A 15065-nucleotide genomic window follows, 5' to 3' on the forward strand; every position below is an offset into this window, starting at 1 on the left:
TATTTATTTTACAGGTAACTTTGTATTTATTTTAACCAGGTACAATAGCTATTAAATAGTTAAGAACTATTTAATAGCTAAAATAGTTAAAATAATTACAAAATTACCTGTAAAATAAATCCTAACCTAAGTTACAATTAAACCCAACACTACACTATCAATAAATAAATTAAATAAAATACCTACAATTACCTACAATTAAACCTAACACTACACTATCAATACATTAATTAAATTCAATACCTACAAATAACTACAATTAAATAAACTAACTAAAGTACAAAAAATAAAAAAGAACTAAGTTACAAAAAATAAAAAAATATTTACAAACATTAGAAAAATATTACAACAATTTTAAACTAATTACACCTAATCTAAGCCCCCTAATGAAATTACAAAGCCCCCCAAAATAAAAAAATTCCCTACCCTATTCTAAATTAAAAAAGTTCAAAGCTCTTTTACCTTACCAGCCCTGAACAGGGCCCTTTGCGGGGCATGCCCCAAGAAATTCAGCTCTTTTGCTTTGAAAAAAACACATAAAATACCCCCCCCAACATTACAACCCACCACCCACATACCCCTAATCTAACCCAAACCCCCCTTAAATAAACCTAACACTAAGCCCCTGAAGATCTTCCTACCTTATCTTCACCTCACCGGGTATCACCGATCAGTCCTGGCTCCAAAATCTTCATCCAACCCAAGCGGGGGCTGGCGATCCATAATCCTGCGGCTGAAGAGGTCCAGAAGAGGCTCCAAAGTCTTCATCCTATCCGGGAAGAAGAGGCGATCCAGACCGGCAACCATCTTGATCCAAGCGGCATCTTCTCTCTTCATCCGATGAGGAACGGCTCCATCGTGAAGAACTCCAGCGCGGATCAATCTTCTTCCGACGACGTCCAACTGAAGAATGACGGTACCTTTAAGGGACGTCATCCAAGATGGCGTCCCTCGAATTCCGATTGGCTGATAGAATCCCATCAGCCAATCAGAATTGAAGGGACGCCATCTTGGATGACGTCCCTTAAAGGAGCCTTCATTCGTCGGTAGTCCGTCGGGAAAGAAGGATGTTCCGCGTCGGCGGGATGAAGATTGAAGATTGAAGACTCCACTTGGAAGATGACATCGCCCAGATAGAAGACTTCTTCAGCGCCGCTTGGAAGATGACATCGCCCAGATAGAAGACTTCTTCAGCACCGCCTGGAGGATCACTTCATCGGATGGAAGATTTCTTCAGCGCCCCTTGGAGGATCACTTCTGCCGCTCCGGATCTCCTCTTCAGTTCCATCGGTGGCTCGGCTGAGTGAAGACGACTAAAGGTAGGATGATCTTCAGGGGATTAGTGTTAGGTTATTTTAAGGGGGGTTTGGGTTATTTTTTTTATTTTTTGTAACTTAGCTTTTTTTATTTTTTGTACTTTAGTTAGTTTATGTAATTGTATTTAATTGTAGTTATTTGTATTTAATTTATTTAATGATAGTGTAGTGTTAGGTTTAATTGTAACTTAGGTTAGGATTTATTTTACAGGTAATTTTGTATTTCTTTTAGCTAGGTAGTTATTAAATAGTTAATAACTATTTAATAACTATTCTAACTAGCTAAAATAAATACAAAGTTGCCTGTAAAATAAATATAAATCCTAAGTTAGCTACAATGTAATTATTAATTACATTGTAGCTATCTTAGGGTTTATTTTACAGGTAAGTATTTAGTTTTAAATAGGAATAATTTATTAAAGTATAGTGTAGTGTTAGGTGTAATTGTAACTTAGGTTAGTTTTTATTTTACAGGTAAATTTCTCTTTATTTTAGCTAGGTAGGTTTAGGGGTTAATACATATATTATAGTTGCAGCGGGGTCAGGGAGCGGCGGTTTAGGGGTTAAACTATTTATTTAGTTGTGGCGAGGTGCGGGATCAGCAGGATAGGGGTTAATAACTTTATTATAGAGGGTGACGGTATAGGGGGGGCAGGATAGGGGTTACTAGGTATAATGTAGGTTGCGGCGGTGTCCGGGAGCGGCGGTTTAGGGGTTAATACATTTTTAAGAGTTGCGGCGGGGTCTAGGAGCGGCTGGTTTATTGGTTACTAACTTTATTTAGTTGCGGGGGGCTCTGGGGGCGCCGGTTTAGGGGGTAGAACAGTGTAGTTAGTGTGGGTGCTTAGTGACAGGCTAGCAAGAAAGCTGTAAAAAAGCCGAAGAGCAGTGAGATCGGATGAGTGATAACTCTCACAATCCGCTGCTCATAAAACCTAAAGATTCCAACAAAGAAATTGTTGAATGCAGGTGGTTCTGAAGAGTTTGAAAATTTTGATCGATTATAAGGATGTCGTCCAAAGAAATTATTAGCTGAACACCACGAAGTCTCAGCCAAGCTACTACAGGTTTCAATAGCTTGGTGAAAATCCAAGGAGCTGAGGAAAGACCAAAAGGAAGGCAGGTAAAATTCTAAAATTGGTCTTTCCAACCGCAGGTCAACCGGAACTGTCAAATACGCGTCTGTGAGGTCTAGACGAACTAACCAGTCGTTTTCTCTCAGACATTCTCTTAAAAGATGAATGCCCTCCATCTTGAAATGATGGTAATGAACGAAAGCGTTCAAGGATTTTAGATTTATTACTGGTCTGAATTGATTGTTTTTCTTTTTGACCAGAAAAAGGTTGCTTAAATAAGCTTTGTGAGGAGATAGAGCGGGCAAAATTGCTCTTTTGGAAGAAAGAGTTGAAATTTCGTTTTGAACCAGCAGTTCGTCGTTTTTTGAAAATTGGATACGGTGAGGACGTTTTATTTGAATTGGTTGAGAAACAAATTCTATTAGAATGCCTGAGACTGCTTGGAGAATCCAAGGATCTGAGGTAATTGAAACCCAATTTTGGGCAAACAAAGCGATTCTGCCACCAATTCTGTCTGGGGAAAAAAGTGTATGAGGAAGAAATAATGAACATACCTGGCTTGTCTTGATCTTGTCCTGCCCCTAAAAACTTCTTTGGTTCCATGGGCGCCCTCTTGAAGAGAAAAAGGAGGAAGCTGAGGGTTCCTGGTAGTTCTTCTGGTGATAAGGTTGGAACTGTGGAGGATATTGGCTTGATTGGTGAGCCTGGAAGTAGTGAGACCTTGATATGAAGGGTTGACGGCCGGGAAAGCGGCCTCTGCCTCTCCCAGCCCTGTCAGAGAAACCCTGAGATGGGTAAAATATTTTCATTACTGAAGATTTTACTTTATTTAAGTTGGAAAAGGTGTTAACGTATTGGTTCAACTCCTTTAAATATGAGTCTCCAAAGAGGAGACCATCGTTGTCTGAAGCAATACTATTTGAAGCAAAATCACATATCTTAGGGTCTATTTTTCTGAGAATGTTGAGGCGTCTCTTGAGAGACATGGCAGAGTTGGTATTACCAACAAAACAAAGTAGTCTTTGGACCCATTCTCTAACCACAAAAGGATCCAATGGAGTATTTTGAGCCACTCCCATCTCAGATAATTCGAACAATTTAGAAAGGGGACCTACAGTGTCTAGAAGCTTATCCTGACAGATTTTCCAAGATCTGCCAACCCCCTTTTTTAATTTATACCCTAAATTTTAGGACTTTGGGGTCAACTTCGGGGGTGAGAGCGGCATTTTTTGGGAGAAGAGGACGAGGTAATTCTGCCCTCATTTTATTTCTTGCTTGCTTTTTAAGGGGTTTGCGAAGTTAAAAGTCAATACATTTAGCGATGTCAATTGGGGGGCACCATTCCGAAGAACGGGGATGGTGTAATTCATCTGGGTTAAATCTTGGGTTGCCCAGACAATCTAAAAATTCTTTTTTCCTCTTCCTCATTGAAATTTTTTTTAAAAAAATCATCTTTTTGTGTTTTTTGGCAGCTGGAGAATAATTACAGTCGTCTGAATTATCAAAAGAATCAGAATTGATATCAGTGTATTCATCATCTGAATTTGAATTAGAGGAAGGGATTTTTTCAATATGTTTTAATTTGGATTTTGGTTTAGACGTTGCTATAGAATTCCCCATTTGAGGACCCTTGGGGTGCAGGTTTTGTTTAACAGCAATTTTACTTCCATTGCTGTGAGGAGAAGAGTCAGAAAGTAACTGACATGATTTGACAATTAGTTTTTTACTTGCTTGAACAGCAATAGAGGGGTTCTTTCTTTTAAGAGATTTTTTAGTATCTTTAAAACCAATTAAATTAGTCATTTTATTAAACAATTTACTCATAGAAGAGTCAATCATAACTTGCACAGAGTGTGCAGTTAAGGGAATACTCCCTTCAGGAGTTTCAGACATAATTATAAAATATATAAAAAACTTTTTTGATAAATAAGGAAAAAGCTTAAATACCTTTAAATCTCCAGGTGACTAAACTTAATAATATATAATAAATATATATTAATAATAATGAACAAAGTTTTTATGGTGTAAATAAATAATAAATAGGGTTATTATCTGAGGTAAAAACTATTAAGCAAATAAATTCAAAATACAAAACCGGAATGAAAATACAATATTTGCCACAAGATGGCAATATAAACCAGAACAAGGCAAAGATTTTTTTACAATATTCTGGCCAAAGCAACAACCAGAAAGAAACAATGTTGCTTGTTTGGCCACCGGAGCTGTACTGAGGCGTCTCCCCCACACGTCAGGAGAGAGGGCGGGAAGAAAGCCTCAGGACAGCCCCCAAAATGGCGGCGCCGATGTGTGAAGCACAGAGGAGAGCCTGAAATGGATACTCAGGCTAGGAGAACAGAATAACTGTTCAATAACTGACAAACAAAATAGTAAGTAGAATAAAAGGAGAAAGTAATGTAAATAAAGTGACAGGCAAAGAAATTACAAAACGGAGGTAATGAAAAAACGGAAAAAATATAATAAAAGAGGAGAAAAAATGACAAATAAATAGCAGGCAATAAAATCGGAAATAAATTAAAATAAGAATATATAGACAAAAAATAAATAAAATTCTTTATTCAACAATAAGATAATATTGTGATAAGATACTTATCTCTTGATGAGCAGCAAAAGAAAGAGGAGGTTTGTCAGTATAGTGGTCTGTTTATAGTCATATCCCTTCTCTGATTGGCTGTTTTTCCTTGTTGGTTATAAGCAGCTATATGTTCGCTTCTTATTGTATTTCAGTATATGAGGCCCCGTCGAGCGCCTGTGAGAGGAGGGGCCAGTGACCTCACTCGAGGCGCAGATGGGCGTGTCTTCGTGAGCCATTGCTCACTTTCCAGTTCATCATCGTGTGAAAAGGACCTGCAAAGAAGCGTTCCTGGTACTTACCTGCAAAGAAGCGTTCCCGTTTCCTGATACTTACAATGGCGGATCTACAATCAATTCTTGGAACAGTTCAGGAGCTGCTGAAGACAAAAGGCGTCGACTGAATCCAGCGAAGACTCGTCCCTGAAGAGGCCATCGGTTCCGGAGGAGTGATGATGGCGGGTGGTGGAGCTTCTAGGCCTGTTCGCAGGTCCCGCCCGCCTGAGAGGCTTAGTCCGTCGGGAGCGAAGAGGCAGGATTCCGGTAGCAGAAGAAGGAGAGCGGTGAGGACTTCATTAGTTGGAGGCGGTTCCGATCAACAGGCGGTGCAGGCCGGCACCGTCGCAAACAAGTCGGGAGCTGTTAACAAGCGGCGGAGCAGGAGTGGAGTCGGCAGCATTCCGGAGGAGTCACGGTTGCCGGTTTCGGAGCCTGGGGAAGGTAATATAATTTCTTTTACAGGTGAAGTGGGGGTGTATGCTGGTTTCCAAGAAGAAAATGAGGCGGCAATGGGGGCCTTTGAGGAAGACTCTGAGGAGGAGGCATATTTGAATTTGGCGCCATTTCGCGACCAGGTAACGGCCATTACAGGCCTAGAGGGCTCATCTTCCCGGAAGGGCCTATGGTAGCACATGGTCAGGACAATACGGCCCTCAATGAAGGTGCCAGTGTGGGATTGACAGGGCATGCAGGGAATAGGAGCATAACGGTTGCTAGGCCTGAGGCTAGGATGATTAATAGGCCAGTGGCTGATGCAGTTAGGCCAGTGGCTGATGCAGTTAGGCGTGAATTCATTTATCAAGACCCCAGCACTAAAGGGTCTGGTAAAAAAGCTGTGAGGAAAACTAAGCACTGCAATGATTTAGCTGGACCTGCTTACACTGTGGCTCAGGATGTTAGCTTAGATATAGGGTTTCAGGAAGATTATGACAATAGGGGTGGTAATCAATTTAACAGAAGTGGGGATAGTGGAATTAATCAGGGTATTAAGGAATTAAGGGGGGCTGCCGTTAGGCAGGGTAATGTGTCTTTTTCCCCAGCTGTTTTTCAGGATAGGTGCTGTACTTCTGGACAGACTGACGTCGCTCGTCGGAGCGGCCACGAAGAAGGCGATTCTTTATGGATAGAGGAGCAGTATAGCGACTTTGGTGATGAGGAGGAGCAGTTCCCATCTTGTTCAGGACCAGTTTCAATGGAACAGGTAGGGGGTATTGATGTTTTAAATCAGTTAATTAAGGCTTTAGTTCCAGAAAAAGTTGGGGGGTTTATTAGTAGTCCAGTGGGCAGGAATTCTCCTTTAGATGAGTGTAATGTAAACAGGGATAGACCTAGTTTTGTCTGGGGTCACAGGGATAGTAATGATTATGTTAGCGGTAGTATTGTAGATAATAGGGATTACGCATCCTCTCGGTAACAGGTTAATTCAGGCGAAGGGAGGAGTCAGGAAAGAAGGTCCAGGATTCCAGTAGCACGGCGTCGGGTAAGATCCTGGTCGCCTATTACTGTCAGAAAGAATCAGGATTCAGAAACGTCTGTCTGGAGTACACTAGACAGTCAGTCAAGGGAGAGAGTGAGGCATAGGAGATCTAGATCTCCGGAGAGAAGGAGTCACAGAGATAGAGTAGTTCCGAGGCATGGAAATGAATCTATACGCCTGGATGCAAGGAAGGAGACAGGTACATCCAAAGGGTTATCCAAAACTTCACGTAATACAGATGCGAGTAGTAGTGAGTTGCCAGTGCTGAGTGTGAGTGCGTCTGATGACAGGTGTGAAGTTTTACTTAGAGGTTTGAAGGATTTAGTTTCTCAGATGGAGAGCAGCTCTCAGTCTAATGTTAGTGTTGTTAACAGTTCACAGGCTAATGTCAGTGTTCCCTCGGGTCCTGTTGGTGCCTGGGTTGCGCAGAATGTGACTTCTAGTGGAAGTCTCTTGGATCAGGCGGTTTCTGTACCATCTGGTGCTCCTTCGGTGGTTAGTCAGGTTAGAGTATCTGATCAAGCCTTGAGGCGTCCTTGTTTGTGTTCGGTAGGTCCTTTGGGTATTCATCTCTCTAAAGATATTAAAGATAAAATTTGGAGACGTGAGTTTGTTGAAATTTTTTCTCTTCTTCCTGTGGATCAAAGTTTTGACAGCAAGGAGGATACTAAAAGCGAGTCGGGTAAGAAGGAGGATGACGAACGGAGAAGAAGATTTAGGAAGATTCCTAAAACTCTGTCTAATTGGTCTAGGGCCTTCTGTATTTTAGCTAGTGTTATTGGAGAAAAGAACCCTGAATTGTGTTCTTCTCTCTTTTGTTACCTGGACGAAATAACGAGTGCTTGTCGTACTTATGGTGGTTTAGCTTGGTGGAAGTATGATGAGCAGTTCCGCCAGCGTTTGGCGGTTCGGCCGGAAATGCTTTGGGATGATAGGGATATGGGCATTTGGTTGGAGCTTATGACTCCTTTGAGATCTGTTCAGCCCTTTCGAGGTTCGGGAGTGGTCTCAAGTGCCTCCTCGTCAGCTTCATCAGCAGTGGCCTTTAGGAAAGGTCTCTGCTTTCAGTTCAATGAAGGGGTGTGTAAGTTTGGAGTGGCTTGCAAGTACAAGCACAAATGTTCCTTTTGTGGAGGAATTCATTCCAGCGTCAAGTGTTTCAAGAGGGCTAAATCTTCAACAAAGGTCGATAGTGTCATTCAAGGCCAAGACTCCGGTGAAAGTAGAAAGATGGAGCCTTGGTTAAGGTTGTACGGTAGGAGAAGGGGTATGGCTTCTGATGCGGAGATTCTGTTCAATGGTTTCAATGATGGCTTCTTTATTCCATTTGTCAAAGGTATTGAGTCTGTTTTTGCTGGTAATCTTAAGTCTGCTAGGGATTTCTCTGATGTTGTGTTGCAGAAAATTCGGAAAGAGGTTTCTTTGGGTAGAATGGTAGGTCCATTTTCTGCTCCTCCTTTTGATAATCTAAGGGTGTCCCCCTTGGGTGTCGTTCCAAAAAAGGTACCGAATCAATTTAGGCTTATTCACCATTTGTCCTTTCCGAAAGGTTTTTCGGTGAATGATGGTATTGAACCTGAACTATCTATGGTTAGGTATGCTTCCTTTGATAAAGCTTTGTCTCTGGTTAAGGAGGCGGGTGCTAACGCATTGTTGGCTAAAGTGGATATTGAATCTGCTTTCAGGTTGTTGCCGGTGCACCCATTGTGCCATCATTTATTGGGCTGTTTTGTGGATGGTTCTTATTTTGTGGACTTGTGTTTACCTATGGATTGTTCCATTTCTTGTTCCTTATTTTAAAAATGTAGCTGTTTCTTGGAATGGGTGGTCAAACAGATTTCTGGGTTGTCATCAGTTGTAATGCTCTAACCTACTGCCCCTTTAAGTATGGCCCTCCTCCTTCAGCCTATTTAAGCCAGCACTTCCTCTAACACTCTGCTTAGGTATCTTCAATTGCAGAGAGTTTCCTTCCTGTGCAACTTACTGAAGCCAATCAACTACAGACTGCTGTTGCTCCTCAGTCTGTATCAGCTGCTAACCTACAGGAGCTTCAGTCTTTTTCACTGCTTCTGGATTCACTTTCAGTTTCTCTATAACAGCAGGACACTCCACACTGAAACTGCATTGTTCCTCTCCTGCTGGCTGGAAAAGCCTTTAACCTTAACTACTGAATTACTGCTGGCAATCACTGCTCTAATGATCTCCTATACAGGACTGCAATCCTTCCATAGGATAAGTTTTTTCCCTTACAATCTATGCTTATGTGTGCTGCTCATTAACTCTCACAAAGTCTGTGCTTGCTATAATCTGAGTACTTGGTGATGCCTTTTGGGCTTTGAAATGCCCCCGCCACTTTTCAGTTTTTTGTTAATGATATCTTTTGAGACCTATTGGATATTTGTGTCGTCATCTATTTAGATGATATCCTCATCTATTCATCTTCAGAAGAAGAACACATTAAACACCGATGGGTCCTTGCCAGGCTTCAAACACACCGTCTGTATGCAAAGCTAGAGAAATGTACATTCCACTCTCAAAATATCAGTTTCCTAGGTTATAAGCTTACACCTGGTGAGATCCGAATGGAGGATGACAAGATTAAATCCATACTCAACTGGCCTACTCCTATCGATAAGAAATCGCTACAACGTTTCCTCGGTTTCTCAAATTTCTATAGAAAATTCATAAGGAACTACTCGCACATTGTTAAACCTTTAACAAGACTCACTGGTACCACTACAGGATTCACATGGGACTCTGAAGCCCAACATGCCTTTGACGAACTTAAAAATGCCTTCACCTCTGAGCCTATACTTAAATTACCTGACCCTACTATACAGTACATATTAGAGGTAGATGCCTCTGATTACGCAATTGGTGCTATACTTTCCCAAAGGACTTCCATCAGTACTCCAGTGCATCCCGTCGCCTATCACTCTAGAACTCTCACATCAGCCGAAATGAACTACCCTATCGCTGAAAAGGAGTTGCTGGCTATTAAGGTCGCTCTTGAGAACTGGAGACACCTATTGGAAGGCACTGACTTGCCCATTTTAATTTACACTGACCATCGTAACCTAGAATACCTCAAAACCACCAAGACTTTGTCATCTAGACAAGTTAGGTGGAGTCTTTTTTTTGATAGGTTTAACTATCTAATTACCTACCGTCCCGGTAGTGCCAATGGTAAGGCTGATTCGCTCTCCAGGATGTTTCCCAGGCCTCATTGTGCCACCACAACTACTATAATACCCACAGAACGGATTATAGCTCTCATAGCTGATTTTCCCTCAAGGATAAAACAAGCTTTGCTCAATGACCACTCCCTTCCGTCTTCACATACTCTTACAAAAGGATCTGATCAGTTACTCTATAAGGAAGATAAATTATATATCCCAACTGAGCTACGACTTGAAATTCTCCAAACAATACATGACAACCCATTGTCTGGACACCCTGGACATTACAAAACCCTAGAACTCCTAAAAAGGAACTTCTGGTGGCCAAATATGTACAAAACAGTTTATGACTATATCAATACATGTACAGTCTGTGCAACCTCTAAACGACAGAGAGTTCCTCCATATGGACTTCTTATGTCTTTACCTATTCCAGAGAAACCTTGGAGCTCCATTTCAATGGATTTTGTCGTTGACTTAACCCCTTCTGCAGATTACACCACCATCCTGGTGGTTATTGATCAATTCACTAAGATGGTACACTTTGTTCCTTTAACCGAACTTCCAACTGCTCTAAAAACTGCACACATTTTCATTGAAAATATTGTACGTCTGCACGGTTTACCTAGCACCATCACTTCTGACAGGGGCGTACAATTTACCTCCAAATTTTGGAGAGAGCTATGTAGACTCCTCTCCATCCAGAACAACTTCACTAGTGCTTACTATCCCCAATCAAATGGACTTTCAGAAAGGACTAATCAGTGGTTGGAGCAGTTCTTGCGTTGTTACTGTTCTCATTTACAAGATGACTGGTCTACATTCTTGCCTTTGGCGGAGTTCTCCTTCAATAACACTCTCAGTTCCACTACTAAACTTACGCCTTTCTATGCCAACTATGGCTATCATCCAACTTTTCATTTCTTAAAACCTGACTCCAGCTATAATCCGACTGTCACAGAAACCCTAAATACCATCAAATCCAGATTCGAAGTTATACGCTCCAATATTAAAATAGCACAGTTAAGACAAAAACGATACTTTGACCTACATCGACGCCATCCGCCAACTTTTAAGGTTGGTGACAGGGTTTGGTTATCAACCAAGAACTTAAAACTTGGAACTCCTTCAAAGAAACTCAGCGCCTTATTCATTGGTCCTTACTCCATCGCTAAGGTGATAAACCAAAATGCTGTACGCTTGACACTCCCAGCACATCTCCATATTCATCCAACCTTCCACGTTTCTCTCCTTAAGCCATACCTAGAGAACAAGTTTCCTGTGAGATCTCTTACTCCTCCTGCTCCCGTTGTGATAGATGGCGATTTGGAATATGAGGTTGATCAAATATTGGACTCTAGATTGTGTAGAGGGAGACTCCAATACTTAGTCAGATGGAAGGGTTATGACTCGTCTGAAGATTCTTGGATTCCCGTCTCTGACCTGAGAGCCCCTCGTCTTCGTTCTGACTTCCACAAACGTTACCCTCTCAAGCCCTCGCAGCCCTGAGGTCTGCCTTACTCGGGGGGGTCCTGTAATGCTCTAACTTACTGCCCCTTTAAGTATGGCCCTCCTCCTTCAGCCTATTTAAGCCAGCACTTCCTCTAACACTCTGCTTAGGTATCTTCAATTGCAGAGAGTTTCCTTCCTGTGCAACTTACTGAAGCCAATCAACTACAGACTGCTGTTGCTCCTCAGTCTGTATCAGCTGCTAACCTACAGGAGCTGCAGTCTTTTTCACTGCTTCTGGATTTACTTTCAGTTTCTCTATAACAGCAGGACACTCCACAATGAAGCTGCATTGTTCCTCTCCTGCTGGCTGGAAAAGCCTTTAACCTTAACTACTGAATTACTGCTGGCAATCACTGCTCTAATGATCTCCTATACAGGACTGCAATCCTTCCATAGGATAAGTTGTTTCCCTTACAATCTATGCTTATGTGTGCTGATCATTAACTCTCACAAAGTCTGTGCTTGCTATAATCTGTAATACAACAAATCTTACTAGTTCTTTTTGCTAACAGCACACACACTAATCATCAACTTGTTATAACCTGTTGCTTAAATGGACTGCAATTAACAAACTAACTTTGTCTATAACTACTATTGATGAACTACTAATCTAAAACAGAGATTGTTTATTTTCCATTAATCTAAAGGCAGCCCCTGTGTTCAGATAATGTTTTCACATCTACCCACAACATTAGTATCAGCTGCTAGCCAGCAATGTTAACCCTTAATTAACCAGCTATTGCTAGCAGTCTTGCCTGCACTCTCAGACTCAGACTGCTAATGATAGTTAAATCAATTTGCAGTTTCCTCTAGTGTGGTCTCTTGTCAATGATTCCACTCTAACAACAACTGCTAACAAACTCTGATATGACATCAGTTATCCATTATTTGGATGATTTCCTTTTTGTGGGTCCGTCGGGACAGAATTCGTGTCAGGTTCTTATGGATTCTTTTTTGGCTATGGCTGGGGACTTTGGTATCCCTATTGCATCTGAAAAAACTGAAGGGCCTTCTTCGGTTATTAGTTTTCTGGGTATCTGCATTGATACAGTTTTGATGGAATGCAGGCTTCCTGAGGACAAGGTGAAGGATTTGTTAATTTCTGTTGATTCTGCTCTTAGGAGAAAGAAGCTTTCTTTGAGGGAGATTCAATCTTTAGTTGGCAAGCTGAATTTTGCTTGCAAGATTATCCCGATTGGCAGGATTTTTTGCAGGAGGTTGTCTTTGTCAACGGTTGGGGTTAAGATTCCTCATTTTAGGATCCGTTTGTCTGCTCAAGTTAAGGAGGACTTACGTGTATGGAAGGCTTTTTTAAAGGACTTCAATGGTAATTCCTTGATTCAGTCTGCAGAAGTGGCGAACAGTGAATTGCATTTATTTACAGATGCTTCTGGTACACATGGTTTTGGTGCTTTGTTTGGCAATAAGTGGTGTTCTGGTGCTTGGTCCGGTGTTTGGGCGGCAGCTGGCTTGACTAGAAACCTTGTCTTTCTGGAGTTATTCCCTTTAGTGGTTGCTTTGAAGATTTGGGGTTGTGAGTTTGAAAACAAAAAAGTGGTCTTTCATTCAGATAATATGGGTGTGGTTTTTGCCATCAACCGTTTATCTTCTAGTTCAAAGACGGTTATTGGTTTGATCAGAATGTTTGTTTTCGAATGTCTGAAACATAATGTGTATTTTAGAGCTGTTCATGTTCCTGGAAAGGAGAATATTGGGGCTGATGCTCTTTCTCGTTTTCAGTGGCAGAGGTTTCGAGAAGCAGTTTCGGATGCAGACACTGTGGGTGCTACGTGCCCGGAGGAAATGTGGTACCTGAATTTTCTAGAGTTTTGAATATGGTGAGGGGAGCTTTAGCTCCTAGAACTTGGAATGCTTATGTGGCTGTTTGGGTCCAGTGGCTCAATAAACTTGTTGGGAAAGATAAGCATGTGAATGAAGTGAGTTTGAATTTGGATTGGATTGAGGTGTGGGGAGTTAAAAATTTTTCTAAATCATTGATAAAGCGTAACATGTCGGCTTTATCCTTCTTGTTTAAAACATTAGGTTGGGAGGATTTGTCTAAAATATTTTGTATTCGTATGGCAGTGAGAGGCTTGTTAAAGAAGAAAGTAGTTTTGGATAAGATGAGTCCTTTGGTTTTTTCATTATTGGAAAGAATGGTTTTAGTTTTACATAGAGTTTGTTTTTCCAATTTTGAAGTGTTATTATTTAAAGTAGCTTTTTTATTAGCATATTTTGGAGCTTTTAGGGTATCTGAATTGGTTTCCGCAAATCGTTGGAGTCAAGGTGGTTTTGATTTGAATGATGTTGTGTTGAATTCGCAAGAGGTTTTGTTATGGTTAAAGAAATCGATAACTGATCAAGAAGGTAGGGGTTGTTGGGTTAGCCTGAAACAGATAGGTGGGGTGTGCTGCCCAGTTACGGCAGTTCAGGAATTTTTGCATTTGAGGAGTTGTTTAAGGGTAGGGCTTTGTTAATCCATGAAGATGGGACGTGTTTATCTCGTTTTCAGTTTGAAGCGGTGTTGAAGAAAACTTTAGTGGAGATTGGAGTTGATAGTAGGGATTTTGGATGCCATTCCTTTAGGATTGGGGCAGCTACGGATGCGAGCATTTTGGGTTTGAATGAAGGTGTGGTCAAAAGGATCGGAAGGTGGAAGTCTGGTTGCTTCAGGTTATATGTCAGGCCAGATTTAGTGTGATAGTTTTTTGTTTCAGCAGGTCCCCCGCATTGTTGGATCGTTGGGCACTCCTATATTTACTGGGCGAGGAAAGCGGCTTCATGTTAAGATGCGGGGTCCCAACTTTGTTGCTCATTTGAGAATGTTTTTATTAATGGTTTGGCATTAGGGGTTTGAGGTGGGATCAATTGGTGGGACATGTTATTAGTTGGGCTAGGCTTTTCCACCCTCCTGATATTCTTGTCATTCATGCGGGGGGCAATGACCTTGGTTTTATGGCTCAGAAAAAGTTAATAGATATGATTAAGTGGGACATCATTAGATTAAAGGAGTTATTTCCTTGAATCACGGTAGTTTGGTCTGACATAGAATGCAGACTTTGCTGGAGATCAGCTTGGGATGCTAGGAAATTGGACTGCTCCAGAAAGAAAGTCAACAGGACTATTTCCAGTTTCGTTGCAAAATTGGGTGGTTGTGCAATTCGTCATGTAGAATTTGAAGGTGAAACGGGCAGATGTTTCTTTTCACAAGATGGTGTTCACCTTAATGAGATTGGGCTCCATTTGTTTAACTTTAATTTAAGCGAAGGTGTGAAAAAGGCCTTAGCCCTGTGGGTTGGTGCACGATTGTAATTTGTGCAGTGGCGGGGTGCTAGCCTAAAAAGTGGAATATTATTGTGGGTACCTCCTCAGATATGGGGAGAGATTTTAGCTGGGGCGTGCCTGGCTGAGAGCCAGTGGAAGGCACGTCTTTTTGTTTAGGGCAAGCACCTTTAAATGAAGTTGGTGTATTTTAATAAAGTTTTGATCTTCATTTAATTTTAATAAATGCGGGCTGCGGCCTTTTTAACCCATGGTTTGTGTCCGTGTTTTATTTATTTCATATAATCATTTAGTAATGCCTAGATGTGTGGTCAACGAGGCCCCGTCGAGCGCCTGTGAGAGGAGGGGCCAGTGA

The sequence above is a fragment of the Bombina bombina genome, chromosome 3 (genome assembly GCF_027579735.1).
Source record: "Bombina bombina isolate aBomBom1 chromosome 3, aBomBom1.pri, whole genome shotgun sequence".
Classification (NCBI taxonomy): Eukaryota; Metazoa; Chordata; class Amphibia; order Anura; family Bombinatoridae; genus Bombina; species Bombina bombina.